Here is an 8,637-nt window from a genome sequence, read left to right on the forward strand (position 1 = left end):
GGACTTCTGGTGGCAAAGGTTGGGGGTTAGAGGGTGGGACTTCTGGTCCTAATATGGTGACTAGGGGGCAGGGCAAGTGTCAAGGGGCAGGGTACCTATGCAGCCCCTGACAGATTGCCCAAACTTGTTAAACAGCCTTCCACCCAAAATAATTGCCCACCCCTGAATCAGATATACCATGTAACGGCTTTGGTACCAGAAGCAGAAGAACTGTATTAGTGCTTCATTCCTCCCAAGCTATTTAGGCCTGCTGAGAAACAGGGTATGTTAACTTGTGGGGCATGCCAGTCTAACATGGTGGTACTGTTTCCTATACCTTAACGAGCTCATTCAGAGCCTGCCCAGCATTTCCACGCACATGCAAAGTACAGAGTAAACATACCCTATGTGCATCATCTGTAAATGCTGAAGAGAATAACACTTCCTGATTGCTCAGAGGTACTCTAAGAATAAAGGCGCTAAAGACTGCAAAGTGCTCAGCTACTCCAGTGATGGAGGTCATGTAAGTACCTAAGGATATATCTATAGGGAAGACTGCAGTGTGATGTAAAGGCATTTGAGGCAGGTGTGAATGAGCCAACTTCCTCAGCAATGTGGAGCTGAGAAACAAAGGAAATTAATTGGACGATGTAGCAAGACTCAGTCTCCATGGCAGGTCACGGCATCCCCCAGTGGCCTACTTGTCCTGCATGCTCCCCTCTGGCCTGTCAGGGATCACCGTGTTATTCTACTTGCCATGCCTTGATGGTAAAATTGGGGATACTGCCCTCAGAGGCCAACGTGAGATTTCTGGACTCAGTCTCATTCACCATGGGTGCATCTACATGTGCACTTTAATGCTCATTAGCCTATTTTACTGTGCATTAAAGCATTATGTAAAAAACCATGCCACTATGCTAATGTACAGTAAAATAGGCTACTGCACATTAAGCATCAGCTAAAAACTATGCACAGTCATTACTATGCATTAAGGCAGCCTAATGCACATTTATGGCACATTGGAGGTACTCAATTTAATGCACATTAGGAAAATTACTTTAATGAACTTGTAGACATGCCCCATGGGACTCTGACTCCCTCTAGAACTCCCACTCTCTCAGGTTGGGGCTCTGACCCCCTTTGTAAATCCTTGTACCAGGCTATTGGCCTTACCTGCCTTACACTGGGTCCTGTCAGCCCTAATCATGGCCTTCTAGGCCTTGACTGCCTCCAGGGCTTCAGTTGTGGCCTTCAGCAATCCCTATGGCCACAGCCATGCCTTGCAGATTCTATTTTATGCACTTCACCATGCCTGTGCTCTTCACCACCTTTGGCCCTATCCCGGTTGCAGCCCTCTGAGCCTCTCACTCTGCGCTGTTCCCTTTAGCCTGTGAACTCGTTGACTTTGGCCCACATGGCCCACTCAGTCCTAGACTTTTCTGGGGCTCAATGTTGGCCTCCACTCCTTCCCTATTCACATTCTGGGCCCTGGCCCTGGCTCAGCTCTGCCTCCCAGACCCTTGCAAGGCTCTCAGTAAGCCTTAGCCCCTTATTTATTCAAGCACTGGGCCCCTGGCCATTTTTCAGCTCTAGCCCACACAGCCCCCTGAGTCCTAGAGCCTGGAAGTGTTCTATTTTGGCTTCAGCCCTCTATGACATGGAGTATCTCCCCACCAAGCCCAGCAGCCCATCCATGGCCTTCACATCACCCCTATCAGCCATACCCAAACCTCTGGTCTGAGCGTTCAGGTCCTAGCAGTTTCCAGTCTTACACCTGCTGGCTCCCTCCAGTTCTTCTGGGTACTTGGGCTGACTTGGCCCCTTACCTTAGCAGCCCAGGCTTTCAGAGACTCTTCTCTGTCTGCAGGTCAGGCCCACACTAACCCTCTAGCTCTGGAGCTAGGCTTTAAGTATACTGGGCTCCCTGCCTTTCCAGTCATTTGACCTCTGATTAATTCAGGAGGTTCTGCTCAGCCCTGCTTTGCTCTACTACAGTCTACCCAGCTGTCCTCCATTAGTTACTTGTCTGCTTGCCCCTGTGGCTTATTGCAGAGTATGTTCTCTGTATCTTCCCCAGAGCTGCATACTTCTTTGCACCTGGTCTCTGTTCAGCTGCCTGCATTGGATTGCAGCCCTCTAATGCTGCCATCCTAGTCCCTAAATAGCAGGGGTTAGGGGACCCCACTACTGGCTAGAATGCTTCTGGTACCCAAACTCATTTGTGTTATTGCTCTGGTACACATTGCAGTCCATAATACAGAAATACCTAAAGAAAGAAATGGCTTAGTAGTTATTGAGTTTTGTCACAGGAGATACCTAAGCTGTGTGGTTATGGAGAAGTTTCCAGCTAACTGAGAGCATGAGTGAAGATCTTTCTATGGTGTGCTGCCATGAGGAGCTGCGTTACTGCTCTCAGCCCACTCTACACTTTGGACCTCAAAGGCTTGGTTTACGTGGGCACTTCTAGGACTGAGTGATCTTGAGAAATTTCTGCAGACCTTTTTTGCTCTACAAAATTTGATGGGAAATCTCTTCAGTTTAGCTTTTGACAAAGACTTTTGTAGCAGTTCCTAATGGCTTCATAATGTCATGAGTGGGTCCTTTTTGGTGGAAGCTGGCAGCTACACATGAAAACAAATAAGGAAGAAAACATTTCCCAGAGATTTCAACTCACAAAATGAGGCTAGCCTGAAGCGTGGATGAAGATTCATGTTGGTGCTTGGTTCCCAATTTGTTTGACCATCCTTAACTGTAAAGCAGCTTAGGGACTATTTACCCTGTCATTACTCCTCTTCTTCAACAATGTCATACCAATTGTGTAAAATTAACGTAGCAGATTTGGGGGGCAGGGGGAAATTGGTCCTGGAGGTAGGATGTGGGGCTTACCAGGCTGGGGACTGAGCAAAAGGAAATAGCAGCTTAAGAGTAAGGATGTGACTTGATAAGCTTACTACCTTCCAGCCCCAGGACCAGCTTTGTGGCATATTTCTTTGGATTAAGAGCTCAAGACAAACATGATCGTTTCTTCCAAGTGGATAGTTAAATGAAGAGGAAACCCATGCTTCAATGCCTTCTGGCAGACAATAGATCCAAACTCCTATTTCCTGAACCAAACAGAAATAGGAAAACAACTTACATGGAGTGCCCGCTAAAATAATACATCTTGCAAGACTTACCAGTGCATGAAAAAATAGACAGGGTGAAGTAATAGAACTAAAGGGATTTTGTGTGAAAAATCCAGATCCATAAAACAATAGGGCTCCTCTAAATTGGGGGTGGGAGAGGGACAGAGAGATAGGAGATAAAATTATTCTTTGAATAGAAAAGACCCAGATTCAAAACTGCAATGAGATCCACTAGGTATAGAAGGGAAGGTTATCCAGGAGTCTTGCACAGCTTGTACGCCAGTCAGGGTTACAGAAAGCTAATAATAAACTACATCAGCTGCCAGAATGCCAATGAGATCACCTGCCCACTGGGAACAGCCACAGCATGGATGTGGTCTGGCTATATCCACTGCCAGAGATTCTTACCTTCTCTTTATCCTGACGTGCCATATATTGGGACAGGGAGTGAATGGCGGGGTTGAATGCCAAGGGAGACTTCCTTCCCCAGCAAGGAGGATTCCTATTGCCACCCACACCTATGACTTCTGGTTGTATCTGGACAACAGTGATTTCAAGGGTCACTGAAGTGGGGCCTACCTTTGTGGCAAGACTGACACAAATTAAGCCCCACAAACTCCCCAAGTGCAACTCCAACCCCTTTCTCTCCCCAGTCTACCAGTTTACTCTCTGTTCCCTGCCCTGTGCTCCCTACCCTTTTTGTTGCTCTGTTTTTTGCTTCTTGTTTATGCTCTCTGCCTAGTCTGCTTCTGTGCTTTCTGAAACTTGCCCTGTCTGCTGCTGAGCTTCCTGTCCCATCCCTGATCTAGTGTGTGTCACATACAGAGGCAGGCATGTAAGCCACAGGTTGACCACCCTGAGGCTACAGCTGTTGAAGTAATGGTAAGTACAGCTGGTTGGAGAGTTTTCAGCATTACCATATAAATCAGATTGATTTAATCAAAACTTGGTTTTGGAAGAAAATGAGAAATAAAATTCCAGTAGTGATAAACATCGAGCTTCAAATTTTACAGAATGAAACATTTTGATTTTCCCTTTTGAAGATGATGATTATAATACAAAATAAAGAAAATGAAATTGGAACATAATGCTTCAATTGGTTTGTAAAAGGTTTGTAAATTTTCAGGTTTGCCTCCAATCCAGAACCAAGAGAAATTCTGAAATGTCAAAATCATACAGCTTTAGTGAGAAGTATGAGATGAAAAGTACCTATTAATCCACCTCAATAGCTTTGCCATTAGCTTGTTTGCACATTGCCTATCATTTATGGTACTTGGACTCTTATCCAACCATAGATACTTGGACAGCCCTAATGTGCCAGTGACAAGGAATTCTGATCCAAGGGTTGACATTTTCACATACAGTGACATTTCTCATTACCATTGATTGGAAAACAGAACCTTAATTAAGGAAGGAAAGAAGGAAACAAAATGTTAACGTTTTTATTTAAAAGAATGGCACACTTATTTTGCATTTGTTCACTAATTGGATCTTTGATTTTAAAAGATTATTGAAAAATTATTACCATTTTTCTTTGCTTAAAAGTTAATCAGATTTTGATAATTATGTCAGCAATATTTTCAGTACATATACATAGAATGTGCATGTGTGTGTATTTATGTGTGTATAGGCATGGATGTAGATATATTTGACTATACCTATGTAGGTGCATGCATGTGTATAGACAGGATTTTTTCATGAAAAATGTTGAAAATATCAAAATACTTTTACACAAAGGCCATTTTTAACCCCAAAACTTTTCAATTGAAAAGTGCCAAGCAGCTCTGATCTTTATAAACTCTTTTCCAAGCAGAATGACAGCTACATTTCCAGCTCACTTCTGAAGATATGGAAGGAAATCTCAGAAATTAAATCTGAGCCTTGTTTATCTCTGTATACTGTGACCAACCCCAAGATATCTGAATCCCTCATGAATACAAATATATTTAGCCGAACAGAACATATATGGGACAGGTGTCCCCATTTTACAGATGGGAAAACTGCGACAGAGGAGTTACTGGCACACATATTGAACCCATAACTTCTAAGTTTGAGACCAGTCTTTTAATCATAAAACCATCCCCCCTCCTCTGTTTTTGCATTCCACTGGTAAAAATAATGACCTAAAATCACTTCTGTGGCATAAATGGTGGTTGGCTCTTGTGCCGCATCCTCCCTTGTTAGACAGAGAGCAGGGACTGAGGCAACCATTCATTCCATTGGGAGCACATGTCCTGGGCTGGCCGGTCTGGTTCTGCTGTGAGTCACCAAGCCAAGAAATAAGCCTGGAATTAGCTGCAGTACTGGTTTCCCCCTGTGCTGTGGGTAGAACAAATGTGGTGACAGTTAAGGGGAAGTCAACTGAAATGTTTCACAGAGCTGTGGCACTGGGCTCAATGTCTACGGCAGAAGGCCTGTGAAGCAAAGGGCTTAGTGTAATGTGCACTGCAACAGGGTCACATTCCTGGAAAGAACTGCTTGCCAAAACCAAAAAGGCAACATCATCCAGGCTGTGCTTTGGGTTTTTTCTTTCCAAGTGCGTCTTTATTCTAAATTCTTTATTAGGACCATCAAAACCTGCTTTCTGTGGACAGTAAGAGCCAAAACCTCACCTGGTGTAAATCAGAAGAGCTCCATCAATTTCCCTGGTTATTTTATACAGTAGAGCCAATTGTATTCTGAAACCATGCGGACAGCTCACTTGGCCCCATGAGTTAGATGTGCCACAAGGAAACTCCTGGAAGTGAACTTCATAGAGTCCTCCACAGAGTATTCTCCTCAATCAGGAGGCACTTCAGGCTTTGCACAATTACTGGTACATTTGCTTCTTCTAAGTAATGCTAACTGGAGTCCTCCACTGCTCACTACACGGACATGTTTCCAGGTATAGGTAATAATCATGTCTCAGGCTCTGCAAACCCATATTCATGGAAATAGTTCTTGTCCAAAGAAGGAGGCCCTGGGTATTTAATTGGACTGCTCATGAAAGGAAGACCCATTTCCACAAAAAAGGTTCCCCAAAGTTGTCCCTTATCATCTCTGAAATCTAATCACACATTTTTTTCTTTACCTGGGATATATGATGGAACATAAAATAGAAGCCTCTGTCCTAATTTTAAGAGACAAAGAAGGGAATTAAAGTGGTGCTAAGGCTGACAGGGAGTCACAACAGCTGCATGATAAAGAAAGATGTGCCCACATGTGTACTGTTGTATGGGGAGAAAGCCAAGGCTAGGGGAACAGAATAAAGGAAAGAAGGTATTTATATGAAGCTGCAGCTATAAATTGAATCAATCTGTGAGTGTGACTCCGTGAGTGTGACATACTTTGGAGAGTGGTGGGGGTCAACTGATTTTTCAGTTCAGTGGCTGAATTCGATAATAATAATTTCTGGGTAGGCCAAAATTAAAATGTCTATTTTCTTTTTTTTTCCATTTTGCTGAAATTGTCTTAGAAGATCTTTGCTTATGTATGTTGATGCCCTGCTCTCAAAATGAGGATAACAAACTTTTTTCTCTCTGACCCTTTAGATTGCAACTTTTCCAAGGTAGAGTTAGGCCCATCCTATCTATATGGTACCTAGCTGATTGGGACCATAATCATGGTTGAGGCCTCTAGCAACCATCAGTTGGTACCAGTTAAGTTACCAGTGAATGGGAGAAGCTCTTTCTTTTTTATATAGTTTTACGTTTTGTTTATTGTAATACTTTTATCCCCAAATTATTTGATTCCATTTGAAAATAAAGGAAATATATCCTTATGTATCCAAGGTAAAACACTATTTTAAAAGTATCATTCCTGCCATGTCATTTAGCATTTAATAAATCAATTCAAGCATGTTTTGAAATAGCTATTATTATATATTTTCTAATTTTCCATTCATAATTACAGAATGAAAAAATAGTAGCTTAGAACATTCCTCTTTAAAAAACAAAAGTGTAGGATGATTTTTAGCCTGAAGTGAAGGATACAAAACCAGGAAGAAACATGTAGGAAGAAAGGGATATATATTTTTTGTGTGTGTGTAAGCAAGGCTTAAATGGAATAACTAAATTTACCATAATCAATAAAATGTGTGAGTCAAGTTTATTGAAGTGACTATTTCCCGTTGCATAATTTCCCTGGGGGACTTTAATTTTTAATTCAAAAATAAAAATAAAAAATGAAATAAAAACACTGAGCACTTTTTGTAAATATGCCAGCATACGTGTGAGGTTGAGGAAAGCACCAGACTACATCCAGAAATCAAAGCAGAGCTTACCACTGGTTTGACACTAATTGTAAAGGCTGAACATTTTCTAGAGCTGTAATCAAATATTAACTGCCATGGGGGACTCATTCAGCAGCTCAGAGTAATTCTAATAAGACGCAGAGCCTTTCACCTTCAGGTCACTGGTTCAAATTCAGTCTGGGTCAGTGGTAAACAAAGAGCAAAGCTTGAGTCCAGCTTACAGAGCCAGAAGAAGTAGTGGGGAGCTTCAGAGAAGGAGTAACCTTTTTCTCCTCAGGCTAATGAGCAATTCTGTGTGACTTCTGTAGACATTGGAAATCCCCTTATGTCTCTGTGCCTCATTTCCCCACCCATAAAATGACAATCATAAACCTTTTCTCCTCCCCCACCTCCACTTAAGAATGTAACCTTTTCAGATCTGGCATTGCAAAGACTAGAGAATGTTTCATTGTTTATTGGGGGGCTTTTTGTTGTTGGTGATGACGTTACTACTATTAAAATTTAAATAATAAGTGCACTATATCCATGTGTACTATTAGAGCTTCCTGTACTTTGCTCAAAACACCAAATTGAGTATTATACTCAAAACAGCCCCTCTCCCCACCCTAACAGAATGATCTGCTGATAATGACAATGCTTTGGAATAAATCCAGAAATCAAAAGCAATTCTCAGTCAAGTTCTCTGAGCTTCACTTGGTTTCATGGGAAAATCCTTGTATAACTGCAAATTTCATGCGTCTTGGATCCAAAAATCAGAGTCAGTCTAGGCTTTTTAGGTCCAAATTTCCCTGACATCAAAACCATTTCAGTTTTCCAGGCAAACACAGCTCTAAGTGACCTACAAGCATGGTCCTAACCTCATTGTGCCTTGCTTTAAACTTCATGTAGTGCCTTCTTTGTTCAAGCTGTATGATAGTTTGTCAATTCAGTGTATGTGTAGCAGCCGTAATATACTTGAAGCTGTGCAATGCAAAGCAGCAGAGATTGTTCCGGTGCTAAATAACGTATGGGATGAAGTTACACATTACACTTAGACCATACTAAATCTGTGGAATATTAAGTAGTGTTAAAGGAGGAACATGCTGTTAGTAGTTGAACATTAAGGTTAACACCATTTCTTGCCTGCACAGTTATGACTTGCCACTCTCAGAAGAGAGCTGTATTACTAGCATGGAGCCCTGGGGGATTTATCACAATGGGAGCATGGAATGGGGAGGGGAGGAGAAGCATGGGAGAGGGGGAACATGCAGCATGAAATCACAGGGAGCAGGAAAACAGCTTTCTCATGGCTCTGTATTGCCA

General features: G+C 42.3%; 1 long non-coding RNA gene across 1 annotated transcript; it reads right to left on the reverse strand.

The window, feature by feature from the left end:
- Positions 1-5,149: 5,149 nt before the first annotated feature.
- On the reverse strand, positions 5,150-7,004 carry LOC109297071. Its single transcript, XR_002097187.1, has 2 exons — positions 5,717-7,004; positions 5,150-5,423 (listed from the first exon to the last, which is right to left on the reverse strand). It is a non-coding gene; the product is annotated as an uncharacterized LOC109297071 (long non-coding RNA).
- Positions 7,005-8,637: the final 1,633 nt, after the last annotated feature.

Source organism: Gavialis gangeticus, unplaced genomic scaffold (assembly GCF_001723915.1).
Source record: "Gavialis gangeticus isolate Ggan-Ray unplaced genomic scaffold, GavGan_comp1, whole genome shotgun sequence".
In the NCBI taxonomy this organism is placed as follows: domain Eukaryota; kingdom Metazoa; phylum Chordata; order Crocodylia; family Gavialidae; genus Gavialis; species Gavialis gangeticus.